The sequence below is a fragment of the Armigeres subalbatus genome, chromosome 1, assembly GCF_024139115.2.
Source record: "Armigeres subalbatus isolate Guangzhou_Male chromosome 1, GZ_Asu_2, whole genome shotgun sequence".
NCBI lineage: Eukaryota > Metazoa > Arthropoda > Insecta > Diptera > Culicidae > Armigeres > Armigeres subalbatus.
Window position 1 is genome coordinate 76058726 of NC_085139.1, and position 24505 is coordinate 76083230.

The following is a 24505-nucleotide window of genomic DNA, read 5'->3' on the forward strand; positions in this document are numbered from 1 at the left end:
ATTTCCAAAATAAACTCCTTTGAACTTCTTCTCTTCTTCTTCTTCTTGGCATTACATCCCCACACTGGGACAGAGCCGCCTCGCAGCTTAGTGTTCATTAAGCACTTCCACAGTAATTAACTGCGAGGTTTCTAAGCCAGGTTACCATTTTTGCATTCATATATCATGAGGCTAGCACGATGATACTTTTATGCCCAGGGAAGTCGAGACAATTTCCAATCCGAAAATTGCCTAGACCGGCACCGGGAATCGAACCCAGCCACCCTCAGCACGGTCTTGCTTTGTAGCCGCGCGCCTTACCGCACGACTAAGGAGGGCCCCTCTCCGGAACTAGTAACTCTTTTGAATTACTATTGAAAAATATTTCGAGTTTCAAAGGGAAATATGTTCGAAATTCTAAAACAAAATCGTTCGAACTCCCAAAGAGAATTCATTCCAATTGCTAAAATAAATCGGATTGATTTCCTAGACGAAATTCGTTCTAATTACCAAATGAAAATCCCCAGACATTCACACATCGTATAAGAAAACACGATAAACATCGTTTGCCGTTTCATCAAAATCGCATTGTGCTGCGAAGCTCATCAGTTTATTTATAAATATTCTTTTTTTTTTTCATTTGTTGACATCGTTTTCATTTGTTTTTTAGTTTCATTTGTTGACATCGCATATTTCTGCAAACAAACTCAAATGTAATCTGATCAAACTGAATATCACAAACTACATTGCAACGAACAAACTCGCTAAAAATCGTACACATCGCATACACTACCGTGCAACTTCGGATAAGAAATACACATAATAATATATATATTATATTATATTATAATAATATATATTATATCGCTTCCACTTTCGTACGTAAAAAGTGTTTTCGTGACTGGTATGCGATGAAATTATTGCGCATAAGCATCCCATTAGAGTAGAGTGGGGCAAGAGTGCGCGTGGGTTGAGAGTACATTTTCGATTTTTTGAAGTTATAAAAAAAGATAAACTAGCAGCACTGTATCAGTTTGACAGGTAATCTGACCAACTATTGTCATGTGTAATTGTAAACGATTTGAAGAAACAACAAGGGAGATATGAAGTAAAATAATTTTTTGGCCATTTTGCTAAAAATAATTGTGCTTCCGCAACTAGTATTCCATTACCATATACGTTCAATCAGGTTATACCATTTCGATAACTTATTGTATAGAGTACTTTATAGTGCAGAACATCAATTGGGTTGGTTTTCCAAGAGGCCAAAACCATTAAATGTATAAATTTTGGGGCTGTGGGGTAAAAGTTTGCAGGAACGTGAGGCGCAAGAGTACGCATAAGAATCTTCAAGCTCTAATGTCGAACCCGTATCTCCGGCCGAAAAAAGACTACTTCCGAAGCGTAAAGATCCACAACAATGAAAAAGGGATATAAATAGAAAATTATCAATTAAGTTCTCCTTCTAAGGATAAGCTGAAGTCATTTGGTGTTAGAAGCGACTTAGCGAACAAAGCGCTGAATCGAAATAATGAAATTGTATTAGGTACTTATTGTTTTACATCTAAACATAGTCGGAAAACACAATTTCATCTAAACGATTTTTTCATTTCATCAAAAGCAATATACATAAATTACGCAACGCATAGCTGGGAGGTGTTTGCGAGATGTATGACGATCCATGCAATTTTTAGAGGATTCATACAGAAATTGTAAGATAGGGGGAGGGGTGATGAAATGGTTAAATTTTGCGTTACGTAATTAGAGGACTTTCTTCAAGGAAAATTCCTTTGTTTACGATGAAGATATATTTTTACCTCCGTAGTTTTTTCGGTATTTTCAAAATCACAATGTTTTTTTTAGGAGTGGAGAAATGTTTGGAAGTAACTTTAATGTATTCAGAGATGACAAGAGTTTTCTCACGTCTCACCGGTGGCGGTGTTCTGATAGCTATTTCAGCAAACTTTAATTCAGGAATCATCACAACAAATAAATGCAAAGAATTTGAGCATGTCTGGGTAAAAACCCATTTAGCTTAAGAAATGCATATATTCGCATCGGTATATTTCCACCTAATCATGCTTGTAAGCATCGTTGTTCGTTATCTATTGAGAGCGATTTCTGCAAACCCTGTCCCTGAGAAAAATCGTTCGAATTGCTAAAATAAATCCGTTTGAATTCGTTTGAACTTTCATAGACAATTCTTTCGAATAACAAAAAGAAAATCTTTCGAATTGAAAGAAGAAAATCTTCTGAAAGGAAAGTCGTTTGGTTTCTCAAAAGAAATTAGTTCGAATTGCCGTAGAAAATTCCTTCGAATATCCTAAGAAAATCCGTTTGAATTCCCAAAAGGAATTTTTTTCGAGCTCCTAAAAGGAAACCGTTTGAATTCCCAAGAAAAATTCGTTCGAATTGCCTAAACAAATTCGTGTGAATCGCCAAAAGGAATTCGATTGAAATGCCAAAGAAAAACTCGTTTGAACAGCAAAACATTTTGTTTTCGAATTGTTCAAAGAAAACGATTCATATTCCCAAAGAAAATTCATTCAAATTGCCAGAAAAAATGTTTGGTTTTCCAGAGGGATTTCGTTTGAACTCCATAAGGATAATCATTTAAATTTCTAAAGGAAGTTCATTCGAAACAACAAAGGAATTTCGAATTGCTAACGAAAGCTCGTTCAAATTGCCAATAAAGATTTGTTGTGAATTCCAAGAGGAATTCGTTAAAATTTCCAAAAGAATATTGTTCAAATTTTCAAAGCTAAATCGTTTGTATTCCCAAAAGTAGGTATTTCAAGTTTGAAAATTTGTTCAAACTCCCAAAAGAAAATCGTCCGAGTTCCCAAAGTTTTCCAAAGGAAATTCGTTCGAGCCGTTTAAACAAATTCGTTTGCTTTTTCGAGGCAAATTCGTTCGAATTCGCAAAAACAGTTTGAATACCCAAAAGGAAATTCATTTGAATCAACCAGGAAAGTATCTTTGAATTTTCAAAAGAAATTCGTTTGAATTCCAAAATTTTGATCTCCTAAAAGAAAATAGTTTGAATTCCCAGAAGAAATTTGTTCTAATTGCCAAAACTAGTTCGTTTTAATCGCAAAAGAAAATTCATTCCAATCGTCAAGTTCAAATTGAATTATAAAAAGTCGTTTAAAGAACCAAATTTTTGCTTTTCTCGTACACGAAGGTGTAACGAAAAAGGCTACAAATTCACTTCCAAAACCGATTTTATGATAAAAGGTACGGAGACCCATAGTGTTATATACCAATCGACTCAGCTCGACGAATTGAGATGATGTCTGTCGGTGTGTATGTGTGTGTATGTATGTGCGCAAAATAAAACTCACTGATCTTTTAGGATTTGCTTGCGATTAGTTGCATTCGACGGGGAATCCTGTCCCATTGTTTCCTACTGAAAATTGGCCAGATCGGATTTATACAATAAAACACGATTAGAAATCCTAACTCATTTTTTTTAATGTATGTAATGTACAAGAAAGGCACAAACACCGCTAGGTGGATCAATCAGGGTTTTTTTTTTGTTGGAAATTTGTTTTTGTTAGAAAATTCAAGGAATATTCGTTCCAGTTTCCAAAAGAAACTTTAAAAATAATCAGTCTAATTTCCAAAAAAAGTATTTAAAATTCCCAAACGAGCATCTTTTGAACTTCTGAAAAAGCATTCTAAAGCATTTCTACAGGAAAATCGTTAGAATTCCCAACGATATTTCTTTTAAATACCCTGCTACTGCATAGTTTCTTTTCCGCACAGTTATGAATATATATATTGTATATGTGACTCGATTTATGAATGCTCTGTGTCTGAAATCTAGTAGAATAGTTTTGAAGGCCAGAGACAGACATAGAATCGTTGATGCTAAATGGCATTATTTGACTCGGTGTGCCGAAATAGGATAGGAATCCTAGACAAAAGGTAGAATTTGAATATAACAACTTAATTACTGTAGACAAAATGCGCAATGCGTAATAAAAATACATTTGCGGGATTTGACTAATGTACCAAAGTATCATATATGGAACCTCGTCCTAACTTGGAGTGGGCCCGACCTAGCTGTCTCTCTCAGGACACCAAGAGACAACGTTATTATTACTCATTTCTCAGACTAAGTCGGAGTGGCCTGTGCAGTAAATAAAAGTCTCCTCCATTCAACTCGGTCTATGACCACGTAGTCTGCGGAGGGTCCGCAAACCGTCTTCCACCTGATCGATCCACCTTACTAGCTGAACACCTCGTCTTATTGTGCCTGTCGGAGCGTTGTCGAGAACGGGTTATTGAGAACGTGCATTATTTTAATTTGTTATTTTCTTACATGTTGATTGTTTATCTCCTCACGTTTTTACCAATGAATATTACAATTGCATCAAACGTGAAACAAATATTGGTCTAGAGCCATTAAGTCGAATGCTGTTTGTCCGATTTGTTAAAATATGTTTCCTGATTAAGTTAGCGAACTGAGATGTTCGAAGTGAACGGTAAGAAGCGAAAAGTGGAAGTGAGAAGTGAGTAGTTAGAAGTGAGAAACAAGATATTCAAAAAACGAACAGTGGGTAATGTCTATGACATAACCGCTAAGTGGACGTAGGACTTGACTTGACCATGCCTTTAAGATACATAATATGTCCAATTTTCTCACATCAACTATTTTGGATAAATAATCGGCGTTGCATACCATTCCTTGCCAAAATCTTCTCATCAAACCGACACAGAAATCAAATCTACCTCGAACAAGAATCATCAAAAAAAATTCAGGAAGTATCTGTCCGGTCACGAAATATTAGCCTCGACAGTGGCAACCTTCCCACTGAAGGACTGCCTGAAATAAACCACAAGTTGGCTCAGCAGGGGATGTAGACTGTATCTCAGCCCTTCCACTGAAAGGCCTTCTAATCCGTGCGATAGCGACTGAAGGAGAACATTATTTTTAACTCTTAGATCCTTGAAAAAGGCTGTTTGCTTCGGCTAAGTGCAAAAAGTAAGAAAACGATCTTTTCAAATAACCGCGAATTTCTAGTGATGGTATAAAAAGACTGAGTGCTCTGCGAGCGAATGCTCTTTGTTTTATACCTTATTTTGAATCTTCTCTGCTTCCTAATTGGTGGGCCAATCAGCTAGTGTCTTGTATCCCGCTTCTTTGTCAGCCAAAACGTCATCATAATCAACGCGTTCGAGAAGGGCTTCTTCTTTTTACGCTTGTTGCTCGCTGCTGACGTCTATTTCCTAACGGGACTTGTCGCTAGATACAAGCCAAAAAGCCGGGCAACCGAGCTTAGAATTACAGTTCAGGTGGGAAGTACATGTTCTTTTCTGAGATAACATTGTTAGTAGTAGAAGGAAGGAAACACCCGGACATGGGATTTCGGGTGATAAGATTTAGAATTGGTAACATGGGACGATCATTCAGTCACGTTCGCTTTGTGTGCGGTCAGTAGCAAACAATGATTATCTAGATATTTCTTGATCAATGCCAAAAAATCCAACATTTGATGAAAAATCGATTGATAGTTTATTAATGTTTTAGCTGTAATCGGTGTTTTCTTTATCCAAATAAGATTATGTGAGAGATTTGGACATCTTATGAATGTTTAATGGCATGTTCAAGCGAAGTCCTTCGTCCACTTCGCGGTTAAATCAGAAAAATTATCTACTGTTAGTTTTGAAGCTATTTATGAAAATCACGCATAAAATTTTATCTCTAGAATATTGGATTTGGCACCCAAGTACAATTTCTATCCCGAAGGATATTGAAAGCATTGATATTGATCTCTATTATTGGCTCTCTGAAGAACCGTTTGTTTTTTGGACATACATGCTGCATCATGTGGCTTGTCTTCATCCTGTCTCGGCTCAGCACCGATGCCGGCCGGTCTCGGCTCGACTCTGCTGCTGCTGCCGGTATCTGCTCAGCATTGCTGCTTTGTCGGGTCTGTAGGGTGGACTGCTGATGTGCTGGCTAGGTTTCGGATGATGATGGTCGCTTCGATGGTGACGAGCCGAAAAAGCGGTCGGTGCAGACTTCATTCCCTACTAAAAGTGCTGTTCCATCAATGATGCAGTTGCTTCGCTTGTCCCGGTCAGAATGAAAGGAAAAAATCGCGTTGCGCTATTTTATGGCTTCTCGGCAGACCCAGCAGCTGCTCATTCGCTGGTGTCTGCACCAATCAAAACGTGGTAATGGAATGATGCAAGAATTATGTGGTACCCATATTTATAGGTTCCCTTGAGCTCAATGTTTTTCATTGAAAACAGTTTCATGCCTATTGAAACAAGTTTTCGGGTCTTATCAAGCATGGACATGGAAGGCACACTTGAAATCTGTCGATTGAGGGGCTTACCGCAGAAATTCGTCCACGGAGACGAACGCTATTAACGTTTAAAATCTTTCAACACAGCGTAACGCGGTCGATTTGAATATTTTGAAATGACACCCGGTATAGTAAAGAGAGACGTAAGTCCTACGTCAAAAAAAGTAGAGGATAGTGAGAAGTAAAAAAAGGAACAAGGACAAAAGAAGAAGAAAGACGGAAGAAAGAAGAAGGAAGACGAAAGAAAGAAGAAGGAAAAAGGAATAAAGAAGAAGAAAGAAGGAAAAAGGAAGAAGGAAAGAAGAAAAGGGAAGAATGAAAAACGAAGATGAAAGAAGGAGACAGAAGGAGGAAGAGCAAAAGAATGAAGAACGAAAATGAAGAAAGAAAGAATAAGGATTATTTTCTCACCTTTCAATCCACCTAATTCTCCTATTTCACATGTCACTTCCAGTACTGGAATTTCTCATTTTCAATAAGAGATGTCACGCGATGTTTACATATCTGCCCCTTTCAATATCTATAGAAACGCGAAGGATGAATGGCATGCTACAAAAATCTTAAAAAATATTTGTCCCCTGACAGGGCATGAAAGTGTGCAATATCTGCTTTATTTTTGTGTTTAGTACCACTTTCAACCCGGTGAATTGAAGGAATATGATTAATTTATCGACTAGTCGCTATTCTTTGCATATATCTATTAAAATAACTTAGAAATTTATTTTTTTAAATAAAGCCCAACATCCTTTCATGACTGCCTTTCATGCGAAATTGATCAAAGAACCCACGATTCTTTCATTTGGTCGCCTGAAATAGAAAAATGCGCTTTGCTCTCTGCTTTATGACGATCACGACTTATTCCAGTACTGGTCACTTCACATTTCTCAGTTCTCAGTTCACTTTTCACATTTCCCTATTCCCTTTTCACTTTTTTACTTAACACTTCTTACTTCTCACTTCATATTACTTAATTCTCACGTCTCATTTCTCAATTCCCACTTTTCACTTCTCACTTCTCTTTATTTGCTTCTCACTTCCCATTTCTCACTTTTCCCTTATCACTTTTCACTACTTACTTTTCACTTATTCCTTCTCACTGCATACTTTTCACTTTTTGCTTCAAACTTCGCGATCATCACAGGTCACTGCTCACTTCTCACTTCATACTTCCCATTTCACACTTCTCACTACTCACTTCTCACTCTTCACTACTTATAATCTAAGGTAGAATTTTTTACTATTTGGTCAAACGGCTCCTGACCTGACACCAAATTATCGATAACGTCAGCGCCCAACGAAAATTTAAAATTCCCAAAATAAATTAGTTTTATTGCCAGAGGAAACTCTTTTGAGTCGATTATGGAAATTCGATCGAATTCTCAAAAGAAACATGTATTGAGTTCCACAGGGAGATTTGTTAGAATTCCAAGAGGAATTCGTTCGAATTTCAAAAAAAAAAAATTCCTTTGAATTGCTGGAATAAAATTGTTCGGCATCCCAGAGGAAAATCGTTTCGGAACTAATGCAAAATATGTTCAATTACTTTTATTTGTTGTCGCTTTTACATCATGAAAGAGTTGTTGTTTTTTATATCTGCCTTTTCCACTTATCATATATTTTGCTCGGCAGAAGACAGGAGAGAATATTATTCCTTCTTTCAATTCGGGCATTTGCTCACTTCAAGGCAAGGAAGGATATGATTCCTTTTTTCAAGTGTCGAAAGCAAAAGACGAAGAGGTTCCTTCATTCAATTCGGGCATTTGCTCTGTTCCTTTTGCTCGGATTAAAGATAGGGAAGATGTAATCCCTTTCTTTCGAAGAATGCATTTGCCCTGCTGATGGTAAAGTAGGATATGAAGCATGATTCTTTCCTCCCTTCTTTATCCAATTTCTCCCATTCTTTATTTTAAACATTCCGGACCCGCATGGTCCAGAATCACTCACGCAGTTCCTCCGACGCTATTGTGAACGACAAGTGTGCTTTTTTCGAATGTTGTACTCTTTTTTTTTATTTTTAATGGGTTTTTTTTTTATTTTAATTTAAGTTCAACACCGATATGGAAAGGAGCTTGAAGAGCTTCCTTTACGGTCCAACCAAGGGTTCCGCCGCGATGCATATTTGTGTGCTGGTGAGGTACAAGTTAAAGTATCCATTAGCCGTGTCTGAGAAGAGATCATATGGCACGGAAGAAAGCTCAAAGCTCCAGTATATACCAAAAGATTCAACTCGAGAAATAGTAGTTATGTCTTTATGTATGAGCGTATGAGATTCCCTTGAAAACAATACTTTTCATAACTCACGAACTAATAAGAATCCTAGCCAAACGTCAGTCGTCTAAGCGTATTTGCGTTCCGTGGAGTGTAAATTCGATTCCCGCCCTAGCAAGGAGTATACTTTTCGTAAAGCAAAAAATTCTCAACTGGTCCACTGGGTGTTGTATAAATGTCCTGTCCCTTGTCTAATGCTAGGTGTTAAATATTCAGTCTTTGCGACGTCTGGTCGAAGACGGTAATCCTGTTTTTTTACTTGTTTTTTGTTACTAACAGAAGGAAAAAAGCACAATGGACAGGTTTTCCTGGATACCCTTACATGGAAAATAAAAATAGCCATTAATGTCAAATTAATTCAAAGCTCATTAATTGCTATTGCTTCAACATTTGAAGTGTTTCTCATTTTACAGGAACCTTCTTTATTCTTCATTTGCTGCCTCATACAATCATGCGTCCAATTACCATGCATTACTCTCATGGTATAGAAACAACGAAGCTGAAAGACTTAATCTCAATCATCAATTACACTGCTCTAATGATATTATTTCGAATAACGATTATGTCAAGCGACTTTATGCCAAACTGGGTACGATAGTTTTATTTGTTTTCTGAAGTAATTTTGCTCGAAATTTCAAGTAATAGTCGTTCGAATACCCAAAGGTAAATTTATTCATATTCCTGAAAAAAAATCAATTCACCTTTCCCGTCAAACATTTTTATTCGCTCAATCGATTCTTTGGCTTATTTGAGGTCAACTTTCCCAAAGAAACCATATTTTTTTACGCCTGTAAGTATTTTTAAAATTTAAAACAAAAATCGAAAAATTGTTGTTTTTTTTAAGATTGGCCAGGCCGGTTCACACGTGCAGCACTTATTCGGTTTTTGTTTTCGGTTTTAAAAATAGTTAGAGGCTTAAAAAAAATGAGTTCTTCGGGAAAGTTGATCTTAAATAAGTCAAAGAATCGACTGAGACAATAAAACAAGATACAATTTTTGACGGGAAAGGTCAATTCGATTTCCAAAACAAAATTTGATCGAGATGCCGAAGAAAATTCATTCATATTTTCAAAGGAAAGTTGTTTGAATTTCCAAAAGAAAATCGTCAGAATTTGCAAAGGAAATTCTTTCGAATTCCCAAAAAAATCATTAGCATTCCCTGAGGAGTTTCGTTTGAATTCCCAACCGAAAATCTTTCGAATTCGTTGAAGAATGCAAAACGGAAGAAATACGTTCGAATTCCCAAAGGATATTCGTTCAAATTACCAAAGTAAACTGGTTCAAATTGCTGATGATAATTTGTTTGATATTCCAAGGAATATCCAAAAGAAATTCGTCGGAATTCCCACAGGTAAATTGTTCAAATTCCCAAAGATAGTTCTTTCGAATCCCCAAAGAAAAAGCGCTCGTATTTCTAAAGGAAGGCACATACAATTGGGCAACGTGGCTGTCATTGCCTTTGATATTGCTTCAAATGTAAAACGCATTGCAGTAAAATCTCTTGCAGTTATTGAACGTCTGCTGTATTTTTAATTACAATACACCCGATTCTTTTTTTACACGGGGGATGCGTTCCGTGTAAAAAAAGTTTTTAGTTCAAAATTTGAAAATCCGTGTAAAAAAAGTTTTATGATTTCTCGACGAATCATGCAAAATGGAACAACTTTGCAAAAAAATTGTATGGGATTTTTTTTACACGGCCGTGTAAAAAAAAATCCGTGTAAAAACAGAATCGGGTGTACTGCCGTTATACCCATAATTGTCCCATGTACACAGGAAATCCCAGCAAACATGGAACAAGCATGCATATGACAGCAGAATGTTCTTAATGTTAAGAAAATTATTTTGAGCTTTTTAGTGGAATGTCTTCACTTATCATTAGACGAGTTTGTACAATCCCATTTAATTCCACCACTTAATTGTACCTTGACGGATACATATTACGACCTCAACAGTGAGACACACTGAAGACACTGAGACACTGAAGACGATCTTACTGTTGAGGTCGAAATACGTATCTGTCAAGGTACAATTAAGTGGTAGAATTAAATGAGATTGTACAAACTCGTCTTATGACAAGTGATGTTCTTAATGATTTACTGCTTCTTTGCTTGATTCTTCGTCTTTGCCTTCTTTTTATCTGCATTCAAGGTTCTATTTTCTGCTTAACTCTCAACTATTTAGTTGAAATATTTGCGTAGTTATTCATAAAATCCTTTCTATATTTCTTTGTTATTTCTTTGTTTATTTGTATACATTTATCTGACACTTTGGTGGTCTTAATGAACAATTGGCTTAATATACTAACTAACTAAAACATACAACATATAAAAACGCCTTAAGAAATGAAAATTATGCTTAGAAAATAGTTATCATCTTAATCAGAGTCGTTCTTGAAAGGTCCGCGTAGTTAAGTTGAAATCAAATAGTTCAAAAACGTCATTGAAAATACTACACATAAATCTAATAGGATCATGCTGACCATACTCAACGTTTCGCGTTTCAAGGTGGAGGAAATTCCGCTGGCGTAGAATTCTTGTAGGAGCGTAAATATTGATCTCAGTTAGAACAGATGGGGCGTCAATTTCTCCTTTTAAAATTTTTGCCGCAAATACAGCTTGAGCGATGGATCGTCGTCGTTCTAATGTTTGTAGTCCAAGAAGTTGGCAACGTTCTTCATATGGAGGCAGGTTTGTGGCATCATTCCACGGGAGGAAGCGCAGAGCATATCGTAAGAATTTTTTCTGAACTGATTCGATCCTAGCAATCCAGTTGAAGGACACCAGGAAACCACACTTGACTCCAAAATGGATCGTACCAGCGAGCAATACAGTGATCGCAGGCAGAATGGATCATGGAATTCTGAAGAAATTTTGAATATAAATCCAAGCTGTCTATTTGCTTTAGAAATTACATCAGAGTAGTGGACTCGAAATGTGAGGCCACTATCCAGCATAACGCCCAAATCTCGTACTTGCGTTACTCTTTGCAACGGCTGGTCTGCGATGGTATAGTCAAAGACAAATGGTTTGATCTTTCGATGAAACGAGATGATACTGCATTTAGCAATGCTAACTGTCATGAAGTTTCTGGAACACCACATTATAAAACAATCTACCATCTTCTGAAGCTCCATGCAATCTTGTAGACTCTTAATTATCATGTAGATCTTGACATCGTCTGCGAAAAACGATCGGCATCCGGGTGGCAACAATATATCGATTTCATTTATGAATAGCACAAAAAGCAATGGGCCCAGATTGCTTCCTTGAGGAACTCCGGAAATGTTACAAAACGTTTCAGACTGTTCAGTTCCTATTTTGACACACAGTGTGCGAATAGACAGGTACGATCTTAATCATGAGACAAATGCGGGGGAAACGCCAATTTTATCCAATCTAGCTAGTAATATTCCATGGTCAACACGATCAAAGGCTGCTTTGAGGTCCGTATAGACAGCATCATCCTGAGCACCAGAATCCATGCTACGTAGGCACGTGGAAAGGAATTGAACTAAGTTCGTTGAAACAGATCTCTTCTAAAGAATCCGTGTTGATCAGAGGAAATGTAACGCCGGCAACTAGCAAACAGAGCATCATTTACAATAATCTCGAACACCTTCGAGCTAGCACACAGCGAAGTAATGCCACGATAGTTTTGAATGTCTGCCTTGTCACCGTTCTTATGGACAGGGAACATAACCGATGATTTCCAACAAGTAGGGAATTTACGTTGCGCCAAGGAATTATTGAATATAACAGTGAGTGGATATACAAAAGCATCAGCGCATTTTTTTAATACACAGGCAGGAATTCCGTCAGGACCAATAGAGCTGGACTGTTTCAATTTATCGATTGCTGCTTTAACAAGATGCGTAGAGATTTCGAAGCAACTTAACTCAACCGTATTCCTAGGAGTGTCATGAAGTGCTGCGATTATTTGCGATTGCGATGCTACAGAACCGTTGAATGCAGTCTTGAAATGTTCCACGAACAGGTTGCATTTACCTTGCAGCGTACTGGCGGACTTGTCCTTAAGGTGCATTTCCACCGGCAATCCATTTCCTTTCCTTTTGGAATTAACGAAAGACCAAAACTGCTTCGGGTTCCTACGGAGGTTGGACTGTGTACGGATCACGTATCGCGTGTAGAGAAAACGGTTGTACAGACGATAACTGTTACTCGCCTGAGTGAAAACCCGCTTCAAGAATGGACAACGAGATCGACAGTAACTACGTAAAGCTTTTGACCTCGCTCGTTTCAACTGACACAATCGGGAATTCGACCATGGTGGTTTAGGGACAGGTCGACGGAGAGGAACGCAGTCAAAGATGGCTTGATTCACCTGCTCGTTGAAGTAATCCACTGCGTCATCAACGCAAGTTGCCGTACCAAGAGCTCGCCAGTCAATGGCAGAGATTGTCTCACACAAAGTAGTGTAATCGGCGCGATGAAAATCCAAGCTATGTACATCCGCGACATCTTCGTATACCGTTGGAAGTTTCAGTTGAATGGTGATCTCAAGGGCCGGATGGTTCAGATCGAGGTCGATCAAAGGCTCCGTAGCATTAAAACAGAAGATTCACTTTTGATGTTGTCATTGACTAGAACCAAGTCAAGTATACGAGAATTGTGATTGGCAATCGGGTTGATTTGCGTAAGGCCGTTTAAACTGAATCCGTCTAACAAAATTGAGGTAGAGGGCGGGAAGTACGATTGCTGCACATCCAAGACCGGGAACGTATTCTGCGCAGTAGACCAAACCAGATTGGATTGATTGCAATCTCCAAGCTGAATTGCGACGTCCAATTCATCCAAATCTGAATGAATTGCCAGATAGATTCGACATGATTGTTAATATCAGTGACATTGGATCGCCGGTCTGGCGGTAGGTAAAGAACTCCGATGCTAGCAGTACCAGTGGGCATTTTAATCCTGATCCATAGTTGTTCGAGGGAGTCACAGACCGGTGTAGGATCTATGCAACAACTTAAACGCGTCGATACGGCAATTAGGACGCCGCACAGTGCTTCGATCCTATGGAACTACGGGACAAAAATCATAACTTACATTCTACACGTTTTACCTCAATGGTGTCTTTGGGAAAATGATTGTAAACTAGTTTTTCTACTATTTGCATTATTGACCTATGTTAAATTGATAATTGCATTAGTGGCATTAGTGCATTATAATACGCTTCGTATAATCGAGATCATTTTGGGAAAATTGTCACTTATGATAAAAACTACTATTTGCGTAATTGACCTACGTTGAACAGATAATTGCATAAATGCCGTAAACGCCAGATTTTTCGTTTGTTTGTTATTTGGTAGGCTCAGGCGTGTATTACTCTTTACGGAGTCGTGGCTCTTGGTGATATGTACAATCATATCATCTTATTATGAAGTTAGTAACAGAGGGGTAGAAGCCAGCGTACTCGTGGTGACTGGGATCATCATCAGAATGAAGGAAATTTGCTGATATTTCGAATGGTTGATACGTCAGCTATGAAATCACGGGCAGTAGAGCAACAAGCAGACTCTCATCTGAGCTCTCATCCTCCTTTTCGTTCATAGTTGCTATGTCCTATGCGTCCATTAAAACCCTATTTCCATAAAAGTTTCACCGTACTTGAGCTCTCTACCGAAAATTTCTGCAAAATGCTTAGCGAGAAACGCGGACGCGGAAACCTGTGCAGGAATGTTTTTTTTCCTTTCCCCATTTCAACGCGTAAAGGCTCGGAAGCAGATTTGCATGCACCTCGTTTAAAGTACTTTGCAGCAGATTGTACTTTCTGTCGGATAAACTCAAGTCAATGTACAACGCCAGTGTCGCTGTCATTACCTTTTCATGATTTGCGCTTGAGATACTTGATATATTGGCCGCAAATGCAGCTCCTCAGGTTTATTTTTATTGATAAGGTCTTCAACACGTAGTTTCTTGGTTTTATTCGAACATTCCTGAAACGGTTTTTGAGGTCTACCCTTCGCGATGTTGAATGAAGACTCGGCAATTCCTTCAATATTTATTTTCGGATTGCGAGGAAGATTTACCAACGAAGACAATCAGAGAGTTTTGCTTCTCGAATTTCTCGGATGATCGAAAGCTCTTTAACCATTTTTGATCAATTCTCAAACAAAAGATTTTGCAAAACTGCTTTAGTTCTTTCTCAAGTTCCTCGGAGAAATCTTCTGGATTATATAAATCAGACAGAAACTTCAACACACGAGCTTTTCGTTAGGACGGATCAACGGAAAGCTATTGTTTGTCTATATCCATGTTATTGAGCGCAAGAGTATCATCTAGAAAATCGTTAACAGCTATTAATAGAGCAAATAAGAGCAGCTGGAATCACTTCCATTCTCTTAAGAATACTATAAGTGAGATCTGGTGCGATTTTCAGAAATGTGTTTTGATGTACTTTTTTTAAAAAGCTGTTTTAAGTTGTAGATTATTTCTTCCTATATAACGTCATGCCCAAGACTTGGAAGCTTCACTTTTCACAATGATCGAAATATGTCCCACTGAAACACATTTAATTGGATCTTACTTACTTGATTTTACGCTTTCCATATCGATTTTCATCGTGGTACCTTTCACGTTCGAAAATTTAGGCAATGAAAAAGATGCTTTTCACTAACAGGTGATAAATCATCCACTTTCAGCGATAGAAATGTTTACAAACACGAGCGTATACAGCATAATTGAAACATATGTTGATATCATGGTTTACTTGATTCGAATAAATACGAAAGTCGATTTTTCCATTTTTGTCCAAGGGGCACAGCACTGTGCGCCGCCGCCTCTTGATTTAGTGCTGTTTCGTTGGTTGCGATCATTTCGAAAAACTGTATACGAGGTATCAAACAGTTGCGTAGACAAAATGCGGTCATCAAGCCATGTCTCTGTAAGGACTATGACAACGTAGAATGCATCCGAAGCAGTTAAGAAGAAGTCATCAATCTTAGTGCGTAAGCCTCTAACGTTCTGATAGTATATTTTAAGTTGGCCTTCGACTGAATCCGTACTATTACTGACAGGAAACCGGTGGACATCAAACTTGACGGCGTTGGATGTTGTACTGCTACAATGTAAGGGTGCATCAGGCAGAGAGAATGAAGGACAGCTTGGGTACTTGCCTGCGAGGAGATTTCGGAAGACCCCTTCCCTATCCACGAGAACAGGGCCGGGGTGACTCTGATGACATGAATCGGTGGCGTCATGAAAAAGGCTGCTGATGTTGGATGGCGCGACTGTTTCGGGAGGGTTGGGGACTTCCTTACGGCTATCGCAGGTGTACCCCGGTTGGTGTAAATCGCAAATAGGGCTTCCGTTTTCGCTGATGCTGGAACATACTGCTATACTGCTATCTTCAAAATGTGAATTGAGAAACTGCGCATATGACATTTTTGGACAAAATGGGATTTTTATATCTTCTGAATCCTTGTCCAAAAAACGTATTTTGGAAAAAACGACCGTCTTAGACGGTTGAATTTTTTTTTTTGTTTAATTGAGAAATTACGCTTTGATGAAAACTACACGCACTTTGATGAACAATTATGGAGTACTGCTTGCAGTTTGCGAATGAGAAGTGCCTCATGGTGTTGAGTGTTGCCAGAAAATATTGATCTGTTTCGAGGAAATCAAAAGACTCGGTGCCAATTCGTTCAAAAACATTTTTTTTTTGTTGGAATTGTGTCTCGGAATTGTGTAAAAAAGATATATGCAGTTTCTCAAACAAACGATTCATTTGTCTTTGCATGGTTATTTTTTGTGTGAGAGGCACTCCGATGGGCTGCAATTCTATGACTTCAAGTTGCAGATCTTATCTCTGAATTTTGCCAAAGTTCCCGGACGCGGTTAGTTTTCCCAAATAAACAGATCATTGGACTTACATAGAGTCATACTCACTATCCCTGAATTCATGATTCTGAAGCTTCGCTCCGGTATGCGGTATTATAAAATTAGCAGTATTAGGCAATCTTTAATTTCCATTAGATTTATTTTATGTTGACTCTCTGGAAGCTACGTGCAAAACATATGACAATAAAGTCGAAATCCTCTTTCAGAGAAAAGATAACTCCAGTTGTTAGCGCTGATCAAACAATCATTCCACGTTTGGGAAATATTCAATCATTCAGTGCCAAGAGCTATGCAGCTTTGAAAAACAAAACATCTTCCATTCCTCCAGACCAGTGATATGCTGTGAGAAATTTGCCTTGCACGCTGCGCTTGTTCGAGTGTTGACCGGTTTGGATCAACTGCTCAATTTGAATGGGTCAATGGATGAACAATGCTACTTCGGTACGTTCCATCATGCATAATTGTTTGGCTAAGCGGATTAGATGGAAAAGTTCGTACGGTAATCGCATAGTTGTGCACTCTGTAATACCTTTGTCAACAGAGCATCGATGGACGCCAGATTCAAGCACATGATATGCTTGTAAGAGAAACTTTTCTTCTCACGTGGATTATCCGTTTTACTATGCATACCATTTTCTATCATAACTCCATCATAAAATTACCGTAGCTCCGATAAATTGCTTTTCGATTAGTGCTTGGGAATACTCCAGCGGCTAGCTCCAATCCTCATCGTGGGGCTTATTAAATTCCGTCTTAATCCTGCGGTTCGCTGCTCCGAATGCGTGCATTCCGCCGCCACCGCGTCCAGTAATTCAATATTCCGAGCAATCTATCTCCAAGGCGCCGTCATTATGGCATTACTTCGCCGAGGTGGTACAATTGTGATTTCCGGAAACGACTTCAAGCCACCCGATGGCGACGTTGAATTACAAGCTTCACCACACAACATTACTCCATCCTCCACTGCACGGCGGCCCACCCCAGCTCGGCGGATCCCTTCGCCCGGAAACGAGCGGAAGCTCTCCTCGCTGCACGCTGGAAGATGAAGAAGATGAACTATTATGTACCAACTATGCTCACTGGCTGGCTGGCTGGATGGTGGATAGTTACCGGACCGGAGGGAATTGATAAATATTATGTTATGGCGAGGAAATTGTGTTACGTTTGAGGGTGGAATATAAATTTTCCGATGCGATGAAATGGTTCCATTTAGCTGCTGATGCAGCAGTTGCAATTACTGCGGTAAACGGTTTCTAGTGCGTGCCTGGGGCGAACTCATCGCGCTGCATGATCCATAAAGGAGACCTGGAATAATCTGCAGGTCTGAAGCTGTATAGGATTTCAATGGAAAAAGTTCCATTTTCTTCTGCACTTTCCTTGAATTCTCAATGATGCTGAAGTTTTGATAGCGCAATACTAAAATTATTCTTACTGCTCTTGGAATGCTGGCTGGAATGGTTTAAAAGTTCAGTTCATCTTTGAAAGCGAACTGCAAAAGTCGAATGAAAAGCAAACACGAGAAAGGCATAAAAATCGCTTTTTTGTGAAAGATTTAAAAACCATAGTTTGCTCCAGAAGAGTTATTCAAGACCGCCATGAGACCGCAATAGCAATACACTAAGGTTTTTTTTTACGTCGCTCCATGTACCGCGTAAAAAAAAACCGCGTAAAAAAAACCGCGTTATTTCAAAAAAACGACGTAAAAAAAACCGCGCTATTTTAAAAAAACGACGTAAAAAAAAACCTATTGGGGGACTTAGAAAATTTTATATGTTGGTGCCTACTGGGGACTTAGAAGATTTTTTTATGCCGGTGCCTACTGGGGACTTAGAAAATTTTAAATTGGGACTTATAATGGACGGGGCTTCTTCCTATTTGTTTGCTAGGTGTTGTTTGTAGGTCATAGTACGCTAGTATGGATCGTGATATGGTACATGGTTTTTGTGATATGAATCCAGGAATGTCTTCCGATCTATGCTCAAACTCTTCCAAGAATCTCCTGAAATAAGGCCTTGAGATCTATGAAATAAGGCCTTGAGATCTATAAAGATCTGTCCTCTTGTTTCAAATTTGGTGCATGCTCTGTGTGGTTCATAGAATAGATTGTGTTCAAAGCCTAAGTTATTGATCATCCAAAAAAATCCCGAAGAAAGGCCTTTAGATCTACACGCGTAACCAAAGATCTGTCCGCCTGTTTCAAATATGGTACATGCTCTGTGTGACTCATAGAACAGATTGTGTTCAAAGCCTAAGTTATTGGTCATCCAAAAAAATCCCGAAGAAAGGCCTTTAGATCTACACGCGTAACCAAAGATCTGTCCGCCTGTTTCAAATATGGTACATGCTCTGTGTGACTCATAGAATAGATTGTGTTCAGAGCATAAGTTCTGGGTCATCCAAAAAAATTCCGAAGTAAGGCCTTTAGATCTATACGCGTAACCAAAGATCTATCAGCCTTTTTCAAATATGGTACATGCGCTGAGTGACTCATAGAAAAGATTGTGTTCAAAGCCTAAGTTCTTGGCCATCCAAAAAAATTCCGAAACAAGGCCTTTAGATCTACACGCGTAACCAAAGATCTGTCCGCCTGTTTCAAATATGGTACATGCTCTACGTGACTCATAGCATAGATTGTGTTCAAAGCATAAGTTCATGGTCATCCAAAAAAATTCCGAAGTAAGGCCTTTGGATCTATACGCGTAACCAAAGATCCGTCCGCCGGTTGCAAATATGGTACATGCTCTGTGTGACTCATAGAATAGATTGTGTTCAAAGCATAAGTTCTGGGTCATCCAAAAAAAATCCAAAGTTAGGCCTTTGGATCTATACGCGTAACCAAAGATCTATCAGCCTGTTTCAAATATGGTACATGCTCTGAGTGACTCATAGAAAAGATTGTGTTCAAAGCCTAAGTTCTTGGTCATCCAAAAAAATTCCGAAACAAGGCCTTTAGATCTACACGCGTAACCAAAGATCTGTCCGCCTGTTTCAAATGTGGTACATGCTCTGAGTGACTCATAGAAAAGATTGTGTTCAAAGCCTAAGTTATTGGTCATCCAAATAAATCCCGAAGCAAGGCCTTTAGATCTACACGCGTAACCAAAGATTTGTCCGCCTGTTTCAAATATGGTACATGCTCTGTGTGACTCATAGAATAGATTGTGTTCAAAGCATAAGTTCTGGGTCATCCAAAAAAAATCCAAAGTTAGGCCTTTGGATCTATACGCGTAACCAAAGATCTATCAGCCTGTTTCAAATATGGTACATGCTCTGAGTGACTTATAAAAAAGATTGTGTTCAAAGCCTAAGTTCTTGGTCATCCAAAAAAATTCCGAAACAAGGCCTTTAGATCTACACGCGTAACCAAAGATCTGTCCGCCTGTTTCAAATGTGGTACATGCTCTGAGTGACTCATAGAAAAGATTGTGTTCAAAGCCTAAGTTATTGGTCATCCAAATAAATCCCGAAGCAAGGCCTTTAGATCTACACGCGTAACCAAAGATTTGTCCGCCTGTTTCAAATATGGTACATGCTCTGTGTGACTCATAGAATAGATTGTGTTCAGAGCATAAGTTCTGGGTCATCCAAAAAAATCCGAAGTTAGGCCTTTGGATCTATACGCGTAACCAAAGATCTATCAGCCTGTTTCAAATATGGTACATGCTCTGAGTGACTCATAGAAAAGATTGTGTTCAAAGCCTAAGTTATTGGTCATCCAAATAAATCCCGAAGCAAGGCCTTTAGATCTACACGCGTAACCAAAGATCTGTCCGCCTGTTTCAAATATGGCACATGCTCTGTGTGACTCATAGAATAGATTGTGTTCTGAGCATAAGTTCTGGGTCATCCAAAAAAATTCCGAAGTAAGACCTTTGGATCTCTGGATTCTGGAACCCATTTTGATGAGCTCAGCTGCGACACCATACTTACCAGCTGCTTTATTGGTCTCTAGCTGTCTGATGGCATCCTTAACTTCCCTCAGGGTATGGGCAGAATTCCGTTGTGTAGGCTAAACGGTGATTACCCGACTAGTTAGTCATAACAAAATTTTATCACAATTATATCAATATGTGTTACAAATAACAAAACCTGCAATAATTTTGTTATAAATTCTCTGCCAAAGATGGAGGAAAAAAATTTCATGATCGTCATAACATGATTATAACATAATGTGTTATGTTTAATTCTACCGAAAAAAATTGCCTACCTTTTTGGTAGATAGGAATTGGAAAAAAAAGTGAGGTACCACCACCACCTGCAGTATAACTTGAATCTACATCCAAAGTTGAACCAGCTGGACAAACTTAATTGCCTACATTATGGATAATCATAATCTTTTCAGGAACATAATTTGCTATTGTACAAGCTATTTTCACCACTTTTTATGTAACACAACGAGTTACATTTTTGTTTAATAAATAACATATTTAGTAATAATTTTGTTAAAACTAGAAGAGATTTTGTTACAATTTTTGTTATTTTAACTACTAATGGTACATGTTTTATAACAACCACTGTTATAAAAAACTGCTGTAACAGAATAACAAGGTCTGATATAAATCTGTTACTATCTACTGGTCGGGTATGCTTAAGCTGAAGAACCGGTCTTTGATCCTCAACCTGCACATTCTCTCATGAATCGGTCACCACCAGATCGCGCCTTTGAATATCGCCCATCACTATGGGGACAAGAAGGCGAGGTACACAGTCTATTATATGAACCACACAGAGCATGTACCATATTTGAAAAAAGCGTGTAGATGTAAAGGGCTTACTTTGGAACTTTTTTGGATGACCAAGAACTTATGCCCTCCTTAGCCGTGCGGTAAGACGCGCGGCTACAAAGCAAGACCATGCTGAGGGTGGCTGGGTTCGATTCATAGTGCCGGTCTAGACAATTTTCGGATTGGAAATTGTCTCGACTTCCCTGGGCATAAAAGTATCATCGTGTTAGCCTCATGATATACGAATGCAAAAATGGTATCTTGGCTTAGAAACCTCGCAGTTGATAACTGTGGAAGTGCTTAATGAACACTAAGCTGCGAGGCGGCTCTGTCCCAGTGTGGGGATGTAATGCCAAAAATAAGAAGAAGAAGAAGAACTTATGCTTTGAACACAGTCTATTCTATGAACCACGAAGAGCATGTACCATATTTTTAACAGGCTGATAGATTTTTTGTTACGCGTGTAGATCTAAAGGCCTTACTTCAAGGATCTCTTGAATGACCAAGAACTTATGCTTTGATTACAATCTATCCTATGAGTCACATATAGCATGTAGCATATTTGAAACAGGTGGTTAAATCTTTGGTTACACGTGTAGATCTGAAGGCCTTACTTCGGAAGTTTTTTGGATGACCAAGAACTTATGCTTTGAATACAATCTTTTCTATGAGTCACACAGAGCATGTACCGTATTTGAAACAGGCGGACAGATCTTTGGTTACGCGTGTAGATCTAAAGGCCTTGCTTCGCGATTTTTTTTGGATGACCAATAACTTAGGCTTTGAACACAATCTATTCTAGGAGTCACACAGAGCATATACCATATTTGAAACAGGCTGATAGATCTTTGGTTACGCGTATAGATCTAAAGGCCTTACTTCGGAATCGTTTTGGATGACCAATAACTTATGCTTTGAACACAATCTATCCTATGAGTCATGCAGAGCATGTACCATATTTGAAACATGCGGACAGATCTTTGGTTACGCGTGTAGATCTAAAGGCCTTGCTTCGGGATTTTTTTTAGGATGACCAATAACTTAGGCTTTGAACACAATTTATTCTATGAGTTACACACAGCATGTACCATATTTGAAACAGGCGGACGGATCTTTGGTTACGCGTGTAGATCTAAAGGCCTTGCTTCGGGATTTTTTTGATGATCAATAACTTATGCTTTGAACACAATCTATTCTATGAGTCACGCAGAGCATGTACCATATTTGAAACGGGCGGACAGATCTTTGATTACGCGTGTAGATCTAAAGGCCTTGCTTCGGGATTTTTTTGGATGACCAATAACTTAGGCTTTGAACACAATCTATTATATGAACCACATAGAGCATGCACCATATTTGAAACAGGCGGATAGATCTTTGGTTACGCGTATAGATCTAAAGGCCTTACTTCGGAATTTTTTTGGATGACCAAGAACTTATGCTTTGAACACAATCTATTCTATGAGTCACGCAGAGCATGTACCATATTTAAAACATGCGGACAGATCTTTGGTTACGCGTGTAGATCTAAAGGCCTTGCTTCGGGATTTTTTTGGATGATCAATAACTTATGCTTTGAACACAATCTATTCTATGAGTCACACAGAGCATGCACCATATTTGAAGCAGGCGGATAGATCTTTGGTTACGCGTGTAGATCTAAAGGCCTTGCTTCGGGATTTTTTTGGATGATCAATAACTTAGGCTTTGAACACAATCTATTCTATGAACCACACAGAACATGCACCAAATTTGAAACAAGAGGACAGATCTTTATAGATCTCAAGGCCTTATTTCATAGATCTCAAGGCCTTATTTCAGGAGATTCTTGGAAGAGTTTGAGCATAGATCGGAAGACATTCCTGGTTTCATATCACAAAAACCATGTACCATATCACGATCCATACTAGCGTACTATGACCTACAAACAACACCTAGCAAACAAATAGGAAGAAGCCCTTTATCCATTATAAGTCCCAATTTAAAATTTTCTAAGTCCCCAGTAGGCACCGGCATAAAAAAATCTTCTAAGTCCCCAGTAGGCACCAACATATAAAATTTTCTAAGTCCCCCAATAGGTTTTTTTTTACGTCGTTTTTTTAAAATAGCGCGGTTTTTTTTACGTCGTTTTTTGAAATAACGCGGTTTTTTTTTACGTCGGTACCGCGTAAAAATATCCGCGTAAAAAAAAAACCGCGCAAAAAAAAACCGCGTAAAAAAAACTTCAGTGTATTGCCATAATAGGGGAGATAACGGCTTTTGGAGGATTTGTCATATTCTAGCCAGGGGCTAAGGGATGCGTTGAGAGTAAACATTCTGAAATCCGGCCACCATTTTTTTTATTTAATCATTATTGAAAAACACTCTGACAATAACAGAGAAAAACAGGCCAAAGATATCATTTTAATAAATGAATTCACGCATTCATAACTTTGTGTAGTATTCAACACATTATTAACTTTTAGAGAATCTTTTAGAGAAAAACTTTAATTGTAAGTATCAAATTTTCATATTGTCTCAAATCTCAAACGTAAAAATTGCGTAAAAAAATGTTCTCCAAAGTGAATTAAGTAAAAATATGTTAGGCGATAAGCCACAACTATTTTTTTTTTTGGACTTTGGTCTCAGCACTTAGATAGGCGCAACGGAAGCGCATCAGGTTGGGTGAGAAAGTTTTCATTTTCCTGACGGCAACTTGCTTAACGAGCTTCGTTTGTTTTCTTTTTGTGTATCGAAGAGGAAGCCAAGATATCTTTTTTCACTCGGTATGCTTCGCAGATTCGTTCAAACTTCCAGCAGCGCGTACGTGATGCTGTATACAGATTGCTGGATGCTGCAATTGCTGCATACCCCTGTTTGATTGTGGTTTCTTGTGTACAACTCGCATCCGCCTTGTGGATGAAATATAAACTTGATGGAAAACATCCTTGATGCTGTTGTTTAAGCTTTAAAAAATCCAAACATAGGAGCGAGGAAATTAATAATCATAAGAAATATGATGTAGAGCAGTGTTACGTTCAAGGTCTTTGAAGTGAGCAAAATTTTAATATTGCTTGCTTTACAATGCTTTGTTTTCAACAGCAAACGAACAGGATTTATCAGAAGCCCTTTCTTAAGTCAATAAATAAATAACACCGAGGAGGTTTATCAGAACTTGTCAGTGGGGGCTGCTTCTCAAATTATGTTTCAATCCCACTTGTATGATGTTGCGATACACTCGTTTTTTGGTTTGACTACCATCGTCTGTGAGAGAATCAAGCTCCTCTTGCATCGTTGATTTGGAAGAATTTGTAAAAATATTCGGAAATAAACACTTTTTACTCAAGGGTTCAAGGAGAAAATTCCTATCCTG

General features: G+C 38.4%; 2 protein-coding genes across 2 annotated transcripts in view; one reads left to right on the plus strand and one right to left on the minus strand.

Moving 5' to 3' along the window:
* LOC134227304 (D(3) dopamine receptor-like) overlaps positions 1-24505 on the plus strand; it is a 304852-nt gene that overhangs the window by 252984 nt on the left and 27363 nt on the right. The window lies entirely within an intron of this gene.
* The window catches only part of LOC134227322 (uncharacterized), a 275985-nt gene that overhangs the window by 200684 nt on the left and 50796 nt on the right, over positions 1-24505 (minus strand). The gene's annotated exons all lie outside the window — the stretch shown is intronic.